At 38.6% G+C, this 9945-nt stretch overlaps 1 non-coding gene across 1 annotated transcript; it reads right to left on the bottom strand.

The window, feature by feature from the left end:
- Positions 1 to 2620: 2620 nt before the first annotated feature.
- LOC123619647 (U6atac minor spliceosomal RNA) lies at positions 2621 to 2746 on the bottom strand. Its single transcript, XR_006728326.1, has one exon. It is a non-coding gene; the product is annotated as a U6atac minor spliceosomal RNA (small nuclear RNA).
- Between the last annotated feature and the right edge of the window lie 7199 nt (positions 2747 to 9945).

Here is a 9945-nt window from a genome sequence, read left to right as displayed (position 1 = left end):
GGCTACATACAGGCTTTCTTTTTCACATTCTAGGGGGAAAAAATGATGCTTCCCATATCCTTCAAACAAAAGTTCTAACTTTTACTGTGATTAGACGGCTCCTGAATAAAGGCAGATCAAGATTATCCAAATTGGCCTAGAGGTATCAGGGCCATGCCTAAGACCAAAAGATGAGGTCAGTACTACCCAGAGTACATAGATGCTGGCCAATGAGTGATGTATTTCCAAAGAAAAATTAAGAATTGGGAAAAAAAATGAAATAAATGCTGAGTGGGCACAAGTCTCTCCATTGTATGACTGGCACAACTTTATATTCTGATGGATGTTAGTAGCATAGCTCAGTTTGGTATACATCTGTGCATTTAATCTCTTCTACAGTTTTGCTTTTAAGATACTTAAGTGTTTTTAAATCATAATATTTCCGTCCTTCCTTTTTGTTACCATCTCTCAAATTACTGAGTTTACTCCCATGATGAGTCATATTACACATTTAATGTGTAATATATGGAAGAGCTTAGGAAACTGCAAAGCACTGTGCAGACGGCAGATACTTCTCCTTGCTACTTTGCTTTTCAAAATGGTCCTTTGACTTTGGGGATGCTGGCTAGCATGTTAGGCTCGTGTGATTCTCTGGATAATCAAGTTCCTTGGAAACTAGATTTATTCTTTAAATATAAGCTTTATAGTTCCTGGGGGAGAAAAATCCTCAGCCCAGCTCTTATTAGACAATCTAGCCTCAGGCTTTTCTGAAACAGGTGGCTCACTGGCTCTTAGTATAATTGTACTAGTCATTTTTGTCACAGTTTAATTTGTATGACGATTTACAGTTCACAGACTTCTTGAAAAGAGTCTAAGAGCAGTGGATGGATGTTGGAATTTTGTAGATTTGGGGCCTAAGGGTCAGACCCCTGAGTGAGTGGCGTGTCTAGTTTAGACTGAAAACCATCATAAGCAAAGTTCCTAGTAGCGTATTTATTTAAGATCTAGATCTTCCCTAAATCTTTATTTCTTTCTAAAATTCCTAAATATCATAAGGCTTAAGACAAAAGCCTGCAGCTTTATAATCATCGCATGATTTTACATACCTGAGCTTATTTGATTCTCACAACCTCTTTTGAGATGGGTAAGGATTATTAGCTTTACTTTAGAGATGAGGAAACTGAAGCCCAGAAAGGACAAAGGACTTGCCAGAGGTCAAATAGGAAGTGTCAAGTCCACATCTTTTGATTCCAAATTCAATGCTCTTTCTGCAACAGCATGGAGTATACATTTGGAAATTTATGGAGATGACAACAAAAATATCAGATTCCTTTTGGACGCTAGGAAAGTAAGCACTTAGAATCAATTAGTAAGATAGGAATAGAATCTTCATCCTTGGGGAGTTTTACAAGTCAGAAGAATCTCCAGCTTAATCCAAACAGAGGCTACAGGAAGAGCTTAGTGACTTAAAGTCTCCTCCAACTCTTATGTTCTGGAATTCTGGAATCCATATTTCAAAGGCAGATCATCGTTCCAAGAGCTTTGATTACACTGTCAGGAATAACTTACCCATATTAAACCATCTGTTTCTGACAACTGGCATGCTTTACTAACAATTAAGTCTACTTTTGAACCATGACTATGGAAGGAACTAATGTTCTCAGGCAGTCCATCTTATCCAGGAAAAAGAGGCTAATACCAAACAAATGAATTCCTGTTGGCTCTGTAGGAAGTGTGTGATCCCCTCCCTGCAATTTTAACAGAAAAGGCCATCCAGTTTTAAAGTGAGAAATTTGGTTTGCAGATGAAGTCATTCTTGTGACCACTAACCATAGTTACTCTGTTGTTAACCATGCCTCTTTTTTTTTTTAACCATGCCTCTCTGAGTAAGAGTAGATTTGATTTTAATCGCTAGTTTTCCTACAAAGAACATATTTTCGTTTTTTGTTGTATAGTCCTATATATGTAGTCCTTGCAATTCAAATTACACCATGTATTTCATTACCAAAGCATAATTAATTTAAGATAGTAATTTTGATATCCATTTTTGTAGCATCTTAGAAGACTAAATGATGATTTTGTAATAAGCAGAGCTAATTAAAGTAAATGGTTTTGAAGTTACTGTACAAGATGATCAATCTTGTAATGTGGAGTCAATGTAATTTGGAGCTATTTTTGGGGGCTTAAGGTGAAGTTATTGTATGGGGGTTATTTTTTGTTGTATTAGCATAACAAAATTATTGCCAAAATTACAGTATCTTTGAATAAATACTTGCATTTTGGATGTTTTTTCTTAATAAGCATATGTAATTATTTTAACACAGCAAGCACATGCTTATTTTAAAATGTAATTACTATGTTTTCATTGAATTTCATTCATTTGCACATAGCTGGATTTGTACCAAAAAGAATATGAAGCAGAATGCTATCTCTTAATTTAAAAAAAATTTTTTTTTAATTTTTAAAATGGACTTTATTTTTTATTTTATTTTTTTTAACATTTTTTATTGAGTTATAGTCATTTTACAATGTTGTGTCAAATTCCAGTGTAGAGCACAATTTTTCAGTTATACATGAACATATATATATTCATTGTTGCATTTTTTTTTCTTCTGTGAGCTACCGTAAGATCTTGTACATATAAAAACGATGGTTAGATGCCATGAAGTAGGTGGCAATGCCTTAACCGTATGCATGTTGTCAGGCCCGAGGGCCTCTTCCATCCTTGTCAAGGGGAGTGCTAACCTTCTCTCCTTTCATACAATACTAAAAAAATTTTTAAATGTGTATACATAGAGTATTTCAGATCAACAAAAGAAACTTAAAATATTGTCAGCTAACTTTACTCTCTTCTTTTTGTGTCCATACAATTTGGGAGTAAACTTAAGTCTTTCCACTTTTCAGTTCCCAAACAAATTCTTGATTCATTCTGAATTTGTCCAGGCAAGTAGGTGGTAGGAATCTATCTGATCTGCTAGTTAATATTAGATTCTCACTCAGTAATCTCTAGTGGACCGGGGAGCTTCCGGGACTCCTTCTAGTCCTCGGTGCCTTTTTCTTTAAACTCTCACCACCCAGTACATATTTGCTGAGGGATTTATCCACAGCACAGTGATTTACAATGATTGACATTATAGCAGGATGACTGTTGAATGCCCAGGTGAATTCTTCTCATCACTTAAGGTGTGGCAGTCTTGTTGACTGGAAAATTAAGGACTGCCACCATCATCATGACTCTTGTTATTGAATCAGGTATTGGGATTTTTTTAAACATTTTTTATTGATTTATAATCATTTTACAATGTTGTGTCAAATTTCAGTGACGAGCACAATTTCTCAGTTATACATGCACAGGTATTGGGATTGACAAGAAAAACTGGATTAGAAATTCTTGGCTTGCTGAGCTGTACTCAGAAACCTTTCTTTAATACCATCTTAACACAGAATAGGACATTTTCATCGGCTGGGGCTCTGCAAGAACTCTAATATCTATGTTTGAATGAGTTATTTTATACTGATCTTCAGAGCCATTAAGTGGCTTTTCAGCATGAGAATGAGTGTGGCAGGGCTAAGCTAATTACACTTTTCACCCAGGATGAGGATGAAAGTGACCTGTCTGCTGTTGTAATCAGATTGTGCATTTCTTATCTGGGTCAGAAATAGTAAGTACTATGAAATAAAATTTGGCCATAATAATCATTTGTTACACTGCAACTATTACGTCCCCGGCGCTCCCGGACATCTACATATATAACCCTCCCCACAATCCTGTGTCCTGAGCCATCATTTTTTTTTTTTTTTTACGGAAAGCTTGTACCCTTTTACTAACTTTTCCCATTTTTCCCTCCTTCCAGCCCCTGACAGACACCATTTCACTTTCTGTTTCTATGAGTTTGACTTTTTTCTTTCCTTAATGTCATGTTTAGATGCAAGTCGGTGTAAGATTTCAAGCCGTCGGTGCAGAGATATTTAGCACTGCACTGCCCTCTGGTGCTTTCGACCAAGTTTACAGCATCAAGTTGATGAACACCTCACCGCCTTCCTCCCACCCCTTCTTCCCTCTTTCACATCCACAGTTGAGTTTGCCCGCTAGTTTTAAATTTAAATTGAGGTTTTAGAAGGCTCTTAGCAGATAATGGTGTCTTTGTCCACACTGGAATCCTGAATGCTTCCTGCTCTGCACTCAAGATTTTCTCCCCTTCATTGCTCTCTCTTAACAGTAAATTGCATAAAAGTGGTAAAAAGACCGCAAAGCCGCCAGTTTCCAAGAGCCCAAATGTTTGAAAGGGAAACTGCAATATTTACTGAGCTGAGAAGTTGACTGTGTTCTGGTAAGTCATTTTTATAATTAGTCAATTATGAATTCCCAGTTATAAATAATTAATCAATGTAAACCAGAGCTCCTAAGAGGAAACACAATTGACAAATGGCCAAATTGATGAAAAACCCAACTCTAGGCTTCCTTAAAATGACTTTAAACAGAAAGAAGAAACTCTGAGAAATTCCTTAAAGTGACAAAAATGCCAACCGATGGAAACAGACTCCCCAGACTTAACTAAAATAACCTTTTGTAAAACCAGTAATCGGGAAAATTGTTTTCCTCAAACTATTATTTTGACCAAATTGTCCACTGAGCCAATTTAATTTCAACCAAACTACTTTCTTCCAAATCATGTTTGGACAAATTATTTCAATTTACATTCGGCCAAACCCTACGTTATCCACACAAGCCAATCAGTGTAAGGAATTCAGTCATCAAAATGAGATTTTTTAAAACCTCCTTTACCTAGAAATATATGAATTCAGTTTTGTCTTCCCTTATATATCTTGCTTGACTTTTTTACTGTTTTCATTATAATGTAATTTGATCCTCACAAAAAGCTGGGAGATTATTTCTATTTTACACTTACGGAGATGAAGTTTCAGTGATGCTAAAGGATTTGTCCAAAGTCACATGGCTCACAATTTGGCAAAGCTACAAAGAGACCCCAGATCTTTTAGGCTCTATGCTGGGGCCAATTCCATCACCACACTGCCAAGAATGTACAGCCTGCCTTGCCGTCAGGGATGGAGCCTAGAACAGAGTTTCGGAACATTCACACTCAGTTTCGGTGTACTAACCAGGCACTCACAGAATCCTGCTGTGGAACCCGAGGGAAACGAGCTCATTTTAAGGGTAGAGTTGATATATCTATCAGTTAATGTGTGGATGTGGGTGTGGGGGGAGGGTGTTTACCCCCTACAATTTGACTATGTGGAAGAAACAAGGATTTTTGACCAATGTGATCAAGTGTGTAGTGTTCTCAAGTAGTCTGCTCTCCAGTTGTCCAATGTGTTCAAGGAAAGCCAACCCACATTTGTTCATTCATTCATTTAGCAAATGGTTATTTAGTGCCTATACTGTGTCAGGAACCACCCTAGGTGTTGAGGATATAACAGTGAGGAAAACAAAGTCCTGCCTTCATAGAATGGTCATTCTAGTAAGATAGTAAGTAGCATAGCATGGTAGGTAATTGCAGGATGAGTCTGATGGTTCTGATTATAGTGACCTTGACCAATACTCAGGGAAAGGAGAAGTCAGTGAGGGTCCAAGTGGTGTGGAAATGTATCCCTGTCACAGGGAGCCACAAATGACTGAGGTCATACTTTTTAAATGTGTGTTATACCAGGGATATGCATGTCATTTGGGGAGATATCAGTTTTATAATGAGTAAGACTATAAATGGATTTAGAACTTGATTCTTTCATTTATTAGCTGTGTGATCTTAAATATATTACCTAATGGTTTTTACTCTCAGTTTCCTCATCTGGTAAATGGGAATATTAGTATCTATCTCATCCCTACCTCATAGAACTATCATGAAGATTAAAAGACAACTAAGATACAGAAAGCATTTAGCCCAGTAGCTGTCACAGATTAAGAAATTAAAGAAAGGAGGGTATAGCTCAGTGGTAGAGCACATGCTTAGCATGCACGAGGTCTTGGGTTCAATCCCCAGTACTTCTGTTAAAAATTTTTTTAAATAAAAATTTTTAAATGAATAAACCTAATTACCCCCCTCCACACACAAAAGTTTAATACACACACACACACACACAAAGATATTAATCAATATAACTGCTGTATCAGTCAGGATGCTTTAAGTTGCAAATGACTGAAACAAAACAGAATTTATTGGCCAATATAATTATAATCAAACAGTGCCTTAGCACTCAATCTCTCTATCTACGATTTTACCTGGACTCCAAAGGATGGGTAGTGTCTGAATAAGAATTAATAAACACCAAACTCTTAAGTATGACATGGTTCCAAGCACTCTGTGTGGATTATCTCATTTAATCGTCACAACACCCAACAAGGTAGGTAGTATAATCATCCCATTTTACAAACGAGGAAACTAGGGCACTAGGGTGGGTAACAGCTAGAAAATGGCAGAAATGGAGATTGAACCCACTCTCTTACTCCAAAGCCTTTGTGCTGAACAATTGCACAGACTTCCTCTGAAGACATGAATAGGTGAAGATAAGAAGAGTTTCAAATAAGAAAAAAAAAAGTGTTATGAAATTTTTGGTTTCTGATGTTACTGATGAAGTCAATGAAAATTGTGGGTTCATTTAGCTTTGTACCAACAGCATCTAACTAGCAGGCACACAGACAGCAACTAATGTTTGACAAGTGAATTAATTCATCATTAGTTTTCTCCTTAACCCTCTGCATTCTCCAGGAGTGCTTACTTATTTTAGCATTTTCATTTGTGAATTACCCAGCTCTTCCCAAAGTATCAGCCAGTAAACTTATGCACATAGTCATTTCATTTTTGAAAAATCAAGAGAACTCATAGTAAGCATCCTAATATAAAAGGTCGCAGAGGATTTTCTGTCACTGAACGGTTCCCAGGAAAGCAATCATTTACACTTTCTCTGGCGCCATCTTGTGGCAGAAACTAATCGAGAGTGCCGATGCTTCAGGGAGTTAAGAGAGGCGAAACGCTCTGAATGTACTTTCTGTGTTGTACACCCACGGAACACACACACAAACACACACATACTTACAGATTATACTTTCCCCTCTCCTCTGCATGTTACTCTAATCAGTGCCTGCGTCAGAAGTTGTAAAATATTATGTAAGCTGGGTTTCCCTAAGTTCCTCTGGGCTGTGATTTACCTCATCAGTTTGAATTTCCTCCCCCTCTTATTCCTAGAGACTTAACAAAAACCTCTGAAAATGCCTTTGCGTGTTTTGGGGAAATATGTGTCATGTGTGTTATCTGGCAAGACTGCTCTCCCTGGTCTCTCTCTCTCTCTCTCTCTCTCTCTCTCTCTCTCTCTCTCTCTCTCTCTCTCTTCATCCCCACACCCTCTCCTATCCGCAGGATCAAGGTTCTGATTTCCTTAAGAAGTTCCAGCTGCAGGAAGTTCTCTTTGGGAGAGGGAAGTATATCCACTCTTCTTTCACTTTGCCTTTACTTAAAAGGCCCCGTAAAGCAGTTCTGCTTCTTCAACGTCTTGCAGAGGTTTCGTTTGCTCTCGAGTGACAAGGGTCTTTTAGCTTTTCCCCCTACACCGTGGGACTCTGACGTGCGACCGCTGGAAAGAAACAAGCTCAGAAGGTAAATGCAAGTGCCAGATTCCACCTTGCCCTGAACCAGGTGTCCTGCTCTATCAGCTAGATAAACAGGCTCAGATAGTTCCGGCTTGAGCTGGAACCTGCATTATATTTCCATGACATTGAAGAATCAGTGATAAAAGTATTAATAATAATGGCTGACTTTCATTTAATGCTTAGTAGGTACTAAATACATTGCTGAGTGCATTACAGGCAGAATCTTAATTTTCACAAGTCCCCTAGGAAGGACGTAATGTGATCATCTTCCCTTTACAGATAAGAACACTGAGGGGTAGAGCAGTTACATGCTTTGAGAGACACTGTAGCTTTGAGAGAATCTGTTTGCTGCAGTGGTTTGAGCCAGAAGACGGCAGTTCCAATGCTGGCGCTACCACTTTCATATTGGGTGACTTTTGGTGAGCTGCTTAACCTCTCTGTGCCTCAGTTTCCTAATCTATAGGGATAATAATTCCTGCTTCAGCAGGATATTGTGAGTGTTGACTGTGTTAATGGTCCTTGGCATGTATTAAGTGCTATGTAAGTACTTTTACAAAAAGAAGTGAAGCCGGGGTTGCTTCAGGCTGCTATATGGTCTCCTAATGGATACTGTTAGGAAATAGATCCTAATAACACATTCCACTGGGGTGAATTTCTCCTTTGCGCGGCAGAATCATCTAAGGAGCTTTTAAAACTACTGATCCTGATTCAGCAGGTCTAGGGCAAAGACCAGGCATCTTTATCTTTCTAAAGCTTCAGAAGATGTTAATATGTAGCCAGAACTGCCGGTCACTGCCAGAGGACTTACAAGTCAACAAAGTGCTTTCCCATCATAAAATAATATTACTGTCATCTGTAAAATAGGAATGGTTGACAAGTTGACTTCTCACTCTCCTTCTAGGTCACGTAAAAGATGAAATCCATCCACACGAAAGTTTTTCTTGAGTACCAACTAAGTGTTAAAACTGCCCCAAGAGCTGGGGCTGTCGTCGTGAGAGAGGGGGGCTGCCTGACCTCCCAGTGTCCAGTCTTCCTGGGCTGAGGTATACTGTACTTACCTACTCAGACTTGCCCAAGGTCACACAGCTGTCAAGTGGCAGGTCAAGGTTCAAATCTACTTCTTTTTGATTTCAAAGTTCATGCTTTCCATCACATCAGGGTTCTGGCAGGAAAACGTAGAGTGTTCAAGTGGAGAATGGAAGACGATTTAACAAGAGATTTACCCAGGCATGGAGTGTTAAAGAAAACCCAGCAAGGAATGCTGCTGGGTCCCAATTCTGGCAACAGCCCGGTGGCATTACCACACCTATATCTGAAAGGGTGTGGCTGGTAGAGAGTACCTGTAGCTCTGAGGGGACTGTCGAACAGGAGTTGTGCCCTTTGGTAGAGGACCAACCCGCAGCCACCCCACAGAGAGGGATGTAGAATAAAGACCCTAATCTCACATTCTTTTCCTTTTTAGATCCAATCAGTGCTTTCTGTTGGCCAAATCCAACTAGAAACTAGAGGATAAGGGAGACTGGGTGATACAGTCTCCCTTAGAGGTCTGCTTTGGGGTCACAGAGAAGGGTGCAGAGGATTGAAAGTGGATCTGAAGGGGCAAAAGAAAAATGCCCAGTACCTTAGAGTTTCGCAGACTTTCCTCACTCAGATGTTACCTTCATGAATTCATCATATCCTATGTGTACTCTACACTCCCCTGTGCTTACTATTTTTTTTAAATGCCCTCACTCTTACACACCTTACTAAACGAACTAATAGTAATAAGGACTGATAAATGTATTAATAGTAATTAAGGTAATATGCAGCTACCTTAAGTAGAAGAAAACCATTAAAAATACAATGAAAAGAAATCAAGTTTACTGAAATTTAAAAAATTAAAATTAAATAATATTATAAAATCATTATTTTATGAGGTCAGGTACATATTGGCCCCAACCTGCCTGTCCAGTGTGCTCTCCCCAACCCTTGCCCAATGCATTTATCCCTCTAGTTCAGCCATACTGGTGTTTTGGCCTCTTAAAACCAGCCATACTCCCACCCACCACAGTGCCTTTGCATAGGTTATTCCTTCAGCATAGATCAATGAGAGGACACACTCAAAAATGCTAAGGAACCTGAATAATACAACAATGACAGGCCCATCAGGTAAAAACTAGAGGAGCTAGGTTTTCCTGAAAATGAGTCTAGACTTGCACTGATATCACTAAATATTTTGTCATTGGTCTGGATATCCAGGTTCCTGGACTGGCATCAAAGTTTAATTCTATGATCTTAGATCACATATTTAACAGATATATGACTTAGTTTCTCCATCTGTAAAAGAAAAAAAAATTAGCACAGAAGCAGCAAACATGTAGGCA

Source organism: Camelus bactrianus, chromosome 10, assembly GCF_048773025.1.
Source record: "Camelus bactrianus isolate YW-2024 breed Bactrian camel chromosome 10, ASM4877302v1, whole genome shotgun sequence".
Taxonomy (NCBI): domain Eukaryota; kingdom Metazoa; phylum Chordata; class Mammalia; order Artiodactyla; family Camelidae; genus Camelus; species Camelus bactrianus.
This window is presented reverse-complemented; position numbering and strand designations above follow the sequence as displayed.